Raw genomic sequence first — 10129 nt, 5'->3', positions numbered from 1 at the left:
TATGTCTAGGAGGATGCTGCAGGGACCCAGGCTGCTTTTCTCTTTCTCTCCCACCACCCTCAACATGTGGCCTCTGCCTCATTGCCTCATGGTGGCTGCAGGAGCTCCAGCCATTGTGTTAGATTTTAGCCAGCCATTGAGAGAAGGGAGAGAAGAAGGGCATACCCCACCCCTTAAGTCTGCATCTTAAAAGTCTCACAAAACATTCCCACCTGCATCCATCAGCCGGGACAAACACCATGTGAAGGTTGAACAGTGTCTCCTTTTTGTCCCTCTCTGAGAAGAAGTGAGGGGTGGGGGTGGGGGGTAGTCAATGTTTATTCACTGCCTACCTCAGCCTGCTGGTTCGCCCTCCCCACCCTCCACCTCCTGGCAGCCCCTGACCTGTGCATTGAGTCCTGGGAAGAAATCTGATGACTGAGTTTGCAGTTCTTGTTTGAGAGAAATGATGAAAAACAAAAACAAAAATACTAACCCTGAGACTGAGAAGTAAAAGAGACTTAAGTATGTCTGCCACCTCAAGCTGCTTACATACAGATCAGATCCCAATATTCTCCTTTCCCTCCGATTTACAAAGGCCCAGTTAAAGCAATTCTTACCTGAGCACCCAGGGCTTGGGGAAGGGGTCCCACAGGTCTGCATCTGATCTGGGTACAGGGCCCTCCAGGGTGTGGGGTGGGGGCCTTGATTCCACTGATTCCTCGTGTACCCCAGCATAGCCTAGGTGGGTTAGCATTGAAACTGGAGAACATTAAAATGGAGAACATTTAAGCAGCTGGCACATTTTCTCCCAGTGAACAGTGCTGCCGTGAACATTCGGGTCCATGTCTCCAGGGGCACGCGGGCAAGAATCGGTCTGGAGCGCTGTCTTGCTGGGTGTGTGGTCTTGCTGGGTGTGCAGTCTGCACGTCTCCATCTGCAGCAGACGTTGCCGCGGGCTCCCCAGAGCTGCCCAGGCCCCGCCCACTGCGGTGTGTGACCTCCCTCCGTGACCTCCCAGCTCTCAAAACTGCTGGACTTTTGTATTTCCTAAACTAAAGGCTGCAAAGTGCCTTTTCATCATGACTTTAGTTTGCATTTTCCTATTTCTGAATGAGTTGGTGCATCTTTGGTATTATTAGTGTGGGCTGTTCGGGTTTCCTTGTCTGTCAATTGCTCCTTCGTGTCCTATGCCAGTTTTTCTGCTGCGTTGTTCCTCTTTCTTGTTGATTTATTGGAGTTCTGTGCGTAATCCGGTTACCACTCCCCTGTCGGTGATCCATCAGGGTATGGGGGTTTCCTTCAACTTCCCCAAGAAGGAAAAGGATTCCTTTCATGAGCTGCAGACCATGGTTTGATATAAATCTCTAGCACCATTCTAGAACAGATTACTCAGTGGATGATTTGTGAATATTTAGAACGAGAAGTCATGACCACTGCGAGGGACACAGATCACTGAAAATGAGTCACACCGGACTCTCAGCCTTGTCTTGGTAGGGTTTCCACTGACAAGGGGGTGACACTTGTAAATGATGAGCCACCGAGCGCTCTCACAAACAATATCTCACGACAGCCTGAGACCAGCATTGCCACTGTCCTTGTTGTAGGGGCTGGAAGAGAAAGGCCTTATACAGCTCAGCAGAGTGGCAATTGCGGAAGAACCTGGCCTGACAGGCCAGGGGACTGCTGACGTTTTTGTGCTGGGATGTCAGCAAGGCCTTTGACCTTGGCCTTGTCAACACGTGGAGAAATGTTGACTGACTCATCTATGTCAGATGTGCTGCAGGAGTTGGTCCTGTGGGAATTTTCTGGAGACCTGCAGGGGGCACTGTCCTGAGCCCATTCAACAAGCTCATGAATGTCTTTTAAAAGGGCAGAGATGACCAGCAAATCATATTTGTAAATGGCTTGAAACGGAAGTAGGTTAAAAAATTATTAACACATGAGCCAATTCGAGCCAAATGCAAATGCTGGAGACACAGGGAAAGAGGTCTGTCCACATCTTTCCTCCTCCCCTCCCTGATTTCAAAGACCCAGCCAAGAAGGAGGCAAGAGGGCAGCGGAGGGGGGGCGGTCGGGGCGGAGTCTAGGAAAGGCCGGCGTCCTGTGGGGGTGGGATGGAGCAGAGGAGCCAGAGGCTAAGTCTATGTCTAATTTGACACTGAGTCCCAAGGGTAGGAGCAGTGTGAGAAAGGGCATCTGAGGTCGAGGTCCCGGAGGGGGCTGGGGGAGCTGGAGGGGAGTGGGAGCTGAGCTGGGGGGTCGGGGGGAAGGACCCAGAATCAACAGGGCTATTGTCAGAGGCATGAAGTCTGAGGGCCCTGGGCTCCCTTGTAGGTACCAGTTAAGGACAAGCAGGGTTAGGAGAATTAAAAAAAACACCCACACACAATTGTGCACGTGCTAGGTGTCGTGTCCAGACAGGAACAGGCCCTGTCCAGGAGAGACACTGTAGAAAAGACCCACAGATCCAGAACAGTCTGGGCATTCCGGCTCCAGGTCTTCTGACTCGGCATTGGAGGGATAGCTAAGGATCAAGTTCAAGGAGCACCTGATTTGCACAGGAAGGTAGAGTGCAGAGGCAGGAAGGGCGGCCCTGTAAGGGGAAGTATCCCCTGGATTGTGAGCCAAAGGAAACCATGAAAAGTTTCTTTGTTTTTTATTTTATTTTATTTGTACATTTTTTTTCTTACTTGCAACAGTCTCTCCCTGAAATGCTCAGAAGTTTCTTTCAATATTCTTCCCAGAGAGAAAGAGAGAGAGAAAAAAAAACATTTGAGAATGTATTAGTCAAGACTAATTTTCTTTCTTTTTTCCTCAGAACTCCCAAGTGGTAAACATTCATTGTCATTTTTGGAAAATACAGTAAAGTACTAAGAAAATAAAATTTCCCATGCTCCTATACACTGTTATTATAGTTCTAGTGCATGATTATTTCCAGCCCACATATGCCAGTAGATAAACTTATGTTTGTTTATTTTGCCAAATTGGAATCATAATTGTGTGTTCGGTAACTTGCTTTTGCACTTAATGATTTATTGTGAGCGTTTTCCCATATTCCCCAACCACGCAATTTGTAATGGCCACCTAACATTCCATTGTACAAACATCTCGTAATTTATTTCACAGACCCCTTGCTGCTAGACGTGCATGAATGTAAATCCCGAGATGCAATCTGGACATTAATCCAGACAAACAAGCCCGAGCGCTTCAGCTCTGCCCTTAGGAGACGACTGCGAGCAGCTAGGAAGCCCGCTGGTGCATGCCGGAGCGGCTCCCACAGGCTGAGTCCTCCCGCTGTCGGGGCAGCTGTCCCCCGAAGCTCCCAAATGATCGCGCCGAGTGCTCCGCAGCATCGCCCAGACCCGCAGCCCTCTGCCCTCTCCATGTGGAGGGACTCGGGTCACCAGGACTCACAAGCCTATCCAACTCGGTCCCAGGAGAAGCCAACACTGGGCATTTGTGCCCCAAATCTCGTCCCTGTTCCCTTTCCACGCCCCCTGCAGGCGCCCACAGCTCCTCTCACCACACCCACAACTCTGCTGTGGTCCGTGCACGCTACACATCCCATTCCATCTCTGAGCCTTCCCTCTCTGTGTCTCTGGAAATCAGACTGCCCACCCTCCCTCAACAGGACACTGCTCCCCTTGGAGCCCCCACACCCACCCCTTGCCACTTCTCTTGTCTGGAAAAACCACGGCTTATTTGAAGCTGGAGCCGGCCAGCTCAACCCCGTCTGTGTTTCCCCACTGCTGTCTCTACCAGCCTCTGGTCATCCGTGGTATTCATTAGTAACGTGCTCTGGCTCACGCGCTTCTCCTCAGCCTGCACGTCTGTCACGGTTCACAGCGACTCTGACACCCATGTGGAGGACCCTCCAGCACCACACCTGCTAAGGTCCTGTATGAGTTTCCAACCCGGGGGGTTAAGATAACAAAATTATTCTTCCACAGTCCTAGAGGCCAGAAGTCCCAGATCTCCTGGGTGTGTCTGTGTCTGCTCCTTTCTGAGATGAGGGTAGTTGCTGGATTTAGGGCACGCTCGGATAATTCAGGATTCCTGATTTAATGACATCTGCAAAGACTCTTTTCCAAGCAGGTCACATTCACAGGTTCCAGGGCATGAGCATACCTTTTTGGGGGCTGCCATTTACCCTTATCCCGCTTCCCACTCAACTTTCCTACTCAACTTTCCTTGACTCCACGGGCCTCAGTTTCTCTCCCCTTTTCCTCTGTTTAGCTTCAAAGCAAAGCTTCTCCAAGTCGTCTGCACACATTATGGTCTCTGCCTGGCCGCCTACCGTGAACTCTGCAATCCCCTCCGGCCTAGTTCTTGGCTCAGTCGCCCCCATTCACTCCTCTCACCAAGGCCACCTGTGACTCCCTGTTGTCAAATTGGAGTTGGTCTCATATGACCATCCTGTAAGTTTTCTTCAATCCCTCTCCTCTCGTGTTTGCCCCGATTCAGTCCTCTCTAAATTTCCCTCCGAGCCCACCACCCACTTCTAACCAGCTCCCTTCACCGGGCCACCCTCTCCCCGACCCTCTGTAATATGCTGTCTCATTCTTCTCTCTCTCTCTGTTCTTTTGTGTGTGTGTGTGTGTGTGTGAGAGAGAGAGAGAGGGGAACGGAGAGTGAAAGAGAGGGAGAGAGACATCGGTGTAAGATGTTTACATTAGTTGCCTCTCTCTTGTGCGTGCCCCAACCAGAGAAAGAATGCACCACCTGGCGTGCCCAGAAACCAAGGGCCTTCAGCTTTGCTGAACGACACCCAGCCAATGAGCCTCACTGGCCGGGGTCATTCTCCTCTTTGAGTTTCTTTTCCCTAGATGTCCTCACATGTGGCTTTAAATGTCATCCATTGGCTGATGTCTGTCCAACTTATTCCTTTATTCAAATATCCTTGACCTCCAGACTGTTGCACCCATCCAAGTACCAGCTCAGCACCTGCTTCAGGTATTTCAGGGGCAGCTCAAACCAAACATTTCTTAAATGTTACCCTCGATTCCCACCTGCTTCGACCCCATGTGTTTTCTCCATCGGGTTCTCCAAAACGGCACGCCCATCTTGCTGGTAACTCAAGCTTGTGGAAAAGTTCCTGGAGATAAAGTCCTAGCATAGGAAACTCTGAGTAAATTGTTTGTGCCGCTTGTTAAACGTTCAGAGATCTTTGACATGTTTTCTTCACGAATAACAAGTGAGGCTTTGAAGCTCCCGACTTTATCAGCTCTGGAAAGAGTTACAGGGATTTTTTTTTTAAGTAGGTAGTTTCCTTTACTTGGGATTCTTCCCCTCTTTGAGGCATTGGTTGATTCATCGAGGGCTTTTAGATGCAAGCAGTGGACACAAACTGTGGCTGATCCAAGTAGAACACATATACCGAAAGGTTCCTGGAGAGCTCGCGGAGGGCCACAGGGAAGAAGGGACACTGTGGGGATGAGGGAAGCCCTCAGACCAGCACTCAGCCAAAATCATGCCTGGTCCCTGCTCAGCTGCCATCACCGTCACTGTCTGAAAGATGAGGTCCTTGTCCCTGACTCTTTGCTTCACTAGTTCAGAGTTCAAAGCCAGGAGCAGACGGAGCTTCCTGGCTGAGCCTGGGTTGGTGTCTCTGCCCCAGTTTCCCAGGAGCAGGGAAAGGACATGTGGGCCGTGTCAACAGCCTCCCTCACGACTCCTCCAGTGTCACCTCTGGGCAGCCTCCCAGGTGACCAGTGCGCAGGGCCTAGTGCTAAGGGCTTTCCCAGGTCTCGTCACCTTTCAGAAGAGATGACAAGTTCACGGCAGCTGTGTCACAGAAGCTGTTTGGGACTCTGGAGAGGAACTGTGGCTTGGGGGGGTGGGTGCAGAGGGTTTAGTTCGTGCCCTTCTGAAGGTCTGGCCCGCAGTCCGTCTGGCCCACAGTCCGTCCCACCTGCCAGCAAGCTCTGCAGGCGGCGTGTCTGCGCCTCTCTTCATATCCATGCTGGGCCTCTGCTTCCAGGTCCTACAACAAACATGCTGCTGGTGTTTTGTCCCCCTTCTTTAATCAGAGGGGCTGAGGACCCTTTGCCAACATGAATACGGGGCAAGAAGCCAGGACATGGTTGTGACGAAGCAGCAGGAATTTTCTCAGCTGGGTGCCTCCTTGTTTTCTCCCTCTGCCCACCAAGATTGGGGGGGAAGGAACTGGACTCCCCTTTCTTTCAAGCATTACCTTACCACCCTACCGCTTCCCCTGGCACTTACAGTGGAAACTCGCCGCTTCCATTTCCAACTCGATATGGAATCTACTTGCATTTTGGCGACCAGCGCGGTATTTCTTTCCTCCACGGGGTTGGGTGGTGAGCTTTGCCCTGGTTTCTGAGGTCTCATGTTCACCACGGTAAGCCAGGCCTCCTTTTTGCCCTTGTTGTTGTTGTTTGTTTTTCTTCAGAGAAGAGCAAACGAAGGCAGATATCTAGCAAAGGTGCCCCAAATGCTAAAGCTGTTGTCCTCAGAGTGTGCCTGACAGTCACCGGCGTCAGCAGCCTCTTGAAGGGCAGGTTAAAAATAAAAGCCACGAACTCCCCACCGGTCCTCCCCTCGTCAGCGTCTTTGGCAGCAGAGCCAAGGAAACCGCCTTTTTCTTCCATTCCCAGGTGACAGGTGTGCTCTGTCCTTTGAAAACCATGGGCCCAGACGGGCTGGGGGAGTCAGGACAGTGATGGGGTCTGAAGTCTTGGTCCTGGGTCCTCTGCCCCTCCCAGCACGTGAGGGTCAGTGTGGGCAGAGGGCAGAGGGCAGAGGGCAAGCGCTGTCCGACAGCGTCCCCCGTCTGCTCCACAAGCATTTGGTGATCGGTCATCTGCTACGTGCGAAACCCATGCCAGGAAGGATTCAGGGCCTCCTCAATCTCAAAATTGCGTCAGGACACAAGGGTTTGGATTTATGGCAGGCCCCTCCCCCTGGGTCTCTCATAGTACCCCCATCAGGGCAAACCGTGACCTTGAACTCTCATCTGGCCTCCATCCATAGGCCACAGACACTGAAGCAGGTTACACAGTGGAAAAACAAATAAATAAAAATTGCATTAGGCCTACTACTTCTTTTTTTTGTCATGTAAAATAAGGGAGCCGAATGAATGGAGTTGGAAGGTCTTCTAGTTCCCATTCCTGTAATTTGTGAAGTGGGTGGATTTAGCCATGACTGCTTCCTAGACGCTCTTTAAGAGAAAAAGAAAAATGTTCAAACACACACACAAAAGCACAAAGAATAATTTAACAGATAACCATGTGCCAACACCGATATTGAACAAACACACTTCCACGTGTTGCAATAGTTCCCCTGCATCGTTTTTAAAACAAGAAATCTTTACAAACAGCCCTGGAGTCTCCCCACCACCATCCTGTTCCCTCCTCCCCTTCCTTCCTCCCCAAAGTAATGCAGGTGAGGCTGGGATGTGTCCTTCACTGCAGTTTTTGTAATTTCAAAAAATATACTGTTGTTTAGTGCATATATTTATGTGCCGTACTATGTGGCGTTTCTGTTCCTTTGTAGGGACAAAAAACCTGTGGCATGTTTTTTGCCTCACCAAATGCATCTGTGTTAATGCAGGCACACTGTCTTGTTCCTTTTGTCTGGTGCGTGGTACCCCAATGGAGGAGTGTCGCCCCAGTTGCTTTAGCCCAGGTCCCGTGGGGGTCGACACTTCCCACCGCCATTCCTGCTATGCAGACGATAACAAAGTGCCACCCCTACCGTGTTCCAGTGCCACTTACACTCCCACTGAACTCCTTTCCTATTTTGTAATCCGAAATTCCACCATGTGCTAATTTTATGATAATTAGAAAGGTCTTTCTCTATTTCCCTCTGGTGTTCCAAGTTCAATTTTGAAGTGTTGGCCAGAAAAGGGGGGAAGGGGAGTTCCTCACCGCCTTTGGGTTTTCTAAGTGCTCTAAGGGTCAGAGTTCGCAGCCCAGCGGGGGCTCGCCGCCACGGCCCACGCTGTAGAGGAGCCGGGGCTTCCCTCCAAAGCGGCCCAGCGCCTCACGGAGCCCGGAGCTCGGACTGTGTCAGATTTAAAGACGAGGTCACGACAAAGCATGCCGTTCCGACCTGAAAGGTACTATATTTCCCCATGGCAAACTGTCAAGTCCACGTGGCATTTCTTTATGAAGCTGTATGAGCAATCGTGAGCCCTAGGCCACAAATTTTTTTTTGAGGGCTGGGGCCAGGCTCCCAGCACCTTGTCAGCACTGTGAAAAATGCTCTCAGAGGGAAGGAAGGAGCAACCGACAAGCCCCGAGGTCGGAGTCCGGAATCTTCCCCACCCAGATCCTCAGTTTGAACCCCCACCCCTGAGGACCTGACTCACAGGTGCTCTCTGACGGTGAGCGAGAAAAACACGCGTTGCTCTCAGCACACCACGTGAAGAGGAGCCGCTCATCACGGGGGCACGGTGCGTGTTTTTGTAAGTACAGCGTTCAGCACAAACACGCAGCCGTCGGGCGTGTCGGGTGCCGGGCTCGCCTGGCGTCCCGCTCTGTCAGGGAGCTTGAATGCCTCTCTTCACAGGGGCGGAGGCTCCAGTGGAATTCCAAAGGCAGCAACTTCATCCCTGCACAAACATTGCTGAGTGCCTACCCGGGAGGCGCGATGAGAGCGAGGCCCCAGGGGTAGGAGGATGAGAGCCTCGCTGGAAAGAATAAACTCGGGGTCACAGTGCGAGGCGGACTGCCGCGCAGGGCAGGCAGTGGGCACTGGTTCCCCGAGGAGGGCACGGAACTCATGGCATGGGGTCGGCAAGCGCCTTTCCAGAGAAGGTGACACGTGAACTGAGAGTCGCAAGAGAAGGTTTGGATTTGCTAGGGCTTCAGACTTAAATCCTCCCCCTTCCCTCCCGACTTCACGTGGCCTTAAAGTTTTCGGCGAGTGTTCGAGCCAGCGTGTGATGGTTCACTTGGCTAGGCCGTGGCACCGGCCCTGCCCAGCTGTCTGGTCAAACTCCAGTCCAGGTGTTGCTGTGATGGTATTTTTTTTTTCCCCAGATGGGATCAACATTTAAATCAGGAGACTATGAGGAAAGCAGACTCTCTTCCTCAGTGTGGGTGGGCCTCGTCTGATCAGTTGAAGGCCTGGGGAAGAGCCCTCCGACGAGGACGGAATTCTGCCTCCAGGTGGCAGCAGAGAGAAATCCGCTTGTGTTTCCAGCCCTCAGACTCCAAACTGCAAAGTCAACTTCCATCCGAGCTTCCGGCCTGCCCGCCTGCCTTGCAAACTTCAGCTAGCTCCCACAGTAGCATGAGCCGATTTCCTTAAATAACTCTCGCTTTATATATGTATACCCCCTATAATATACCCTGTATAACCCTAGTACAGAGGGCTTTGTGTTTAACCCACTGCGTTGGTAGGTTTGGGGCCCTGGCTGTTTGCCTTCATGCAGGGGCCATAGAACACACAGCCTCCCTGGGGAAATACACCCGGACTCTGCCCGTCTTGCTCCCAGCGCTGCTGCTCTGTGTCTTGGCTCTTGTTGGCCCATGAACTCTGCGGCAGAAGCAGATCCCAGGACATCCTGGCCGCCCTTTCCCCGCCCACTGTCCTCATCGCAACTTCAGCCGCCATCTGCACTCGGCAGCTGCCGCCAGCCCCTCCCCCAGGGCAGCCAGAGCAACCAAGGCTTGCACTGGCACATTGCTGACCCTCGGTCCCTCCAGGGACCCGTGGCAGGTAGACCCGGAGGGCATACCGTGGCTTTACCTGTGCAGGTTTGCATTTTGAGTCTCAGGGAAAACTCAAGACACGAGGTGTGTGTTAGTACCCCTCCCAGTTACCAATGACGTTGAGCCAACCACAATTGAGACTCTCGTTGAAATACATTTTGATTAGCTGTGGTTTCCCCTGGAACCACACGTCACCCCTGACTGAAAGAAGTAAGTTGGGTCTCTTGTCTTTGTATCTTTGGTGTTTGGTACAAAGCTTTTAATAGAATAGGTGCTTAACAAATGCTTGTTACAGTATCAATAATGGATAGGGATAAGCACTCAACACATGTCAGTCCCCATTCTAGCATTATATATAATATGTGCATAAACGCATCTATCGTGTAATTCTCACAGCAAAATCCTAAATGGCATGTGTACTGCTATTATCCCTACTTTCCAGATGAGAGAACCAAGGCACATAGAGT

At 51.5% G+C, this 10129-nt stretch overlaps 1 pseudogene; it reads left to right on the top strand.

The window, feature by feature from the left end:
- The first annotated feature begins 6876 nt into the window (after positions 1-6876).
- LOC123814249 lies at positions 6877-7005 on the top strand (annotated as a pseudogene).
- The last annotated feature ends 3124 nt before the right edge of the window (positions 7006-10129 follow it).

Source organism: Phyllostomus hastatus, unplaced genomic scaffold (assembly GCF_019186645.2).
Source record: "Phyllostomus hastatus isolate PE091 unplaced genomic scaffold, TTU_PhHast_1.1 phas_contig_159, whole genome shotgun sequence".
Taxonomy (NCBI): Eukaryota; Metazoa; Chordata; class Mammalia; order Chiroptera; family Phyllostomidae; genus Phyllostomus; species Phyllostomus hastatus.
Note: the sequence above shows the minus strand (reverse complement) of the source record. Positions and strands in the feature narration are given on the sequence as shown.